General features: G+C 55.4%; 1 non-coding gene across 1 annotated transcript in view; it reads left to right on the top strand.

Annotated features, from left to right (window-relative positions):
- The first annotated feature begins 2,165 nt into the window (after positions 1–2,165).
- Positions 2,166–3,238, top strand: part of LOC126447181 (small subunit ribosomal RNA) — a 1,909-nt gene continuing 836 nt past the window's right edge. The window contains exon 1 of the ribosomal RNA XR_007583636.1: positions 2,166–3,238. This exon is cut by the window's right edge and continues 836 nt beyond it. This is a non-coding gene — a ribosomal RNA (small subunit ribosomal RNA).

The raw sequence follows: 3,238 nt of genomic DNA, 5'->3' as shown, positions 1-3,238 counted from the left end.
TGCCTTAACGTAACCTAATTTGTGCCTTAACGTAACCTAATTTGTGCCTTAACGTAACCTAATTTGTGCCTTAACGTAACCTAATTTGTGCCTTAACGTAACCTAATTTGTGCCTTAACGTAACCTAATTTGTGCCTTAACGTAACCTAATTTGTGCCTTAACGTAACCTAATTTGTGCCTTAACGTAACCTAATTTGTGCCTTAACGTAACCCATGTTGTGCCTTAACGTAACCCATGTTGTGCCTTAACGTAACCCAATTTGTGCCTTAACGTAACCCATGTTGTGCCTTAACCTAACCTATATTGTGCCTCAACCTAACCTATATTGCGCCTTAACCTGACGCACGTTGTCGCTGAACCTGCTCTGTAATTGTTATGCAACTCGTTAAATTAGTGTAGTGTTGCCTAACCGCAACCCTCGCAATATAGTTCGCTATTCGCACTGCCCGGTCCCCTGTGTATCGCGTCATGTTAAACACCTTGCAGGTGTTGCTGACTTTCCACATGCTCCTGCTATACACTGTAATGTGGATAGCAGCAGGACGTACATGCCCCCCCCCCTTCCCCCCTGCCTTCGCAAGCTGGTCGTTGAGAAGTTTGCATGTTCAATGCCCTTCGCATGCCGACGTACTCAGCCTACGTTGTGGTACGGCCTGTCACCTGTCCGCCGATGTACGCAAAACCCACAAACTGTACTGCACATTGGTCCGTATGTACTGAATGATACATCGTGGCACATGTGTGACCGTACGACGACTGCGCCTAGCAACGGCAGACCATACAGTCCAAATATTGTGCACGCAGCTACGTGTCGTCTCCCTATAAGAGCTGGATTGCAGTGTGGTACGCCATTCAGACGTGTGGGAGGAACGGACGCCCTGGATGGCGATCAGCATGAGCAGTCTGTTGATGTAGTGGAGCGTGTATTCGGACGTAGTCGTCTCTTCTCACACACCGTGATAGCATGTTGCACCGCGTTCCACATCTGCGACATCCTGCAGAGGCCGGCTGACAGTCGTTCGCGCAATGGACACCGCATACGTACGGGGGCTACCTTCCACGTGTTCTCGAGGCGTGCACATGTTGTTGCGTCTATGTGGGCAGACGTAGTGTGTTGTGACACCTGACACAGGCATGCAATACTCGTTGCAAATGGCGATGGACGTCTACGTTTGCTGGTGACGTTACGCAAATGAACAACAGGTAACCCGTTGTGGTGCGGTTGTTCTCGCTAGAGGTGAATCAGTGTTGGCGACGATCGGTCGAGCTATTAACCGGTTGTTTCAGGGATACCCACCATGCCCACGAACGTGAAAGGGGACCCACCATGCCCACGAACGCGAAAGGGGATCTGGGTGTGAGGCGATACGCGGCGGTGGCTGGGTGGGACCGTCCCCGGCCGGTGAGGGGGGGCCGCCCGGCGTGCTGGCAGCGCGGTGCGTGGGCGCACGCGCTACAGCCGGCTGGTGGGGGCGGCCAGTGGCAGGCGCGCCGGCCGACGGACGCGGCAGGCGGCGCAGCTGCGCGCCGGCGCCCCCTGCTCGCGGCGCCTTGCGGCCAAAGTAGGTCCTCGCGGGCCCGGTGCGAAGCGCGGTGGCCATCTGCAGTGTGCTGGTCCGATTGAGGACTGTGTGCGCTGAGGATGCGCCGCCGCCCGGCGCTCGGCGCCGCGACGCCGTCTGCTGCTCGGTCGCCCCAGCGGTTCTCGCAGGTGGTTTGTATCGCAGCTGTGCGGACGTGTTGGCGCGTGCGCTGTGCTGGGAGAGTTCGCTTCGGCACCCAAGTGGGGCTTTTGTCCTTCTGTGGCGCTGGCGTTGGAGCTGCCGGTCACCGTAGGTGGCGCGTGTTGTCTCCCGCCGGCAATGCCACGACAGCACGCTCCCGGGCCTCTGTCGGCAGCGGCAAGCTCAGTTGGGAGCACGGGTGGTCGCACCTAAAGCGTCTACTCGCCTAACTCCGGGCGATTGCGCCTCTCTCGAACCCGACCAAGTACTTAGGACGGCGCTGCGCGCCGCCGGGACCTGAGAGGGTTTCGAGGTGTGTTGTGCAGGGGAGCTCAGCCTCCTCCTGTTTGCAGAATAATTGAGCGGACGCTTGCGTGTTCGCGCGGGCCCCCGGGACACACTCCCGGGCGGCCGGCTGCTCAGCTCTAGTTGACGCAGCTCCCTGGTTGATCCTGCCAGTAGTCATATGCTTGTCTCAAAGATTAAGCCATGCATGTCTCAGTACAAGCCGCATTAAGGTGAAACCGCGAATGGCTCATTAAATCAGTTATGGTTCCTTAGATCGTACCCACGTTACTTGGATAACTGTGGTAATTCTAGAGCTAATACATGCAAACAGAGTCCCGACCAGAGATGGAAGGGACGCTTTTATTAGATCAAAACCAATCGGTCGGCTCGTCCGGTCCGTTTGCCTTGGTGACTCTGAATAACTTTGGGCTGATCGCACGGTCCTCGTACCGGCGACGCATCTTTCAAATGTCTGCCTTATCAACTGTCGATGGTAGGTTCTGCGCCTACCATGGTTGTAACGGGTAACGGGGAATCAGGGTTCGATTCCGGAGAGGGAGCCTGAGAAACGGCTACCACATCCAAGGAAGGCAGCAGGCGCGCAAATTACCCACTCCCGGCACGGGGAGGTAGTGACGAAAAATAACGATACGGGACTCATCCGAGGCCCCGTAATCGGAATGAGTACACTTTAAATCCTTTAACGAGTATCTATTGGAGGGCAAGTCTGGTGCCAGCAGCCGCGGTAATTCCAGCTCCAATAGCGTATATTAAAGTTGTTGCGGTTAAAAAGCTCGTAGTTGGATTTGTGTCCCACGCTGTTGGTTCACCGCCCGTCGGTGTTTAACTGGCATGTATCGTGGGACGTCCTGCCGGTGGGGCGAGCCGAAGGCGTGCGACCGCCTCGTGCGTGCTCGTGCGTCCCGAGGCGGACCCCGTTGAAATCCTACCAGGGTGCTCTTTATTGAGTGTCTCGGTGGGCCGGCACGTTTACTTTGAACAAATTAGAGTGCTTAAAGCAGGCAAGCCCGCCTGAATACTGTGTGCATGGAATAATGGAATAGGACCTCGGTTCTATTTTGTTGGTTTTCGGAACCCGAGGTAATGATTAATAGGGACAGGCGGGGGCATTCGTATTGCGACGTTAGAGGTGAAATTCTTGGATCGTCGCAAGACGAACAGAAGCGAAAGCATTTGCCAAGTATGTTTTCATTAATCAAGAAC

Source organism: Schistocerca serialis, unplaced genomic scaffold (assembly GCF_023864345.2).
Source record: "Schistocerca serialis cubense isolate TAMUIC-IGC-003099 unplaced genomic scaffold, iqSchSeri2.2 HiC_scaffold_487, whole genome shotgun sequence".
NCBI lineage: Eukaryota > Metazoa > Arthropoda > Insecta > Orthoptera > Acrididae > Schistocerca > Schistocerca serialis.
This window is presented reverse-complemented; position numbering and strand designations above follow the sequence as displayed.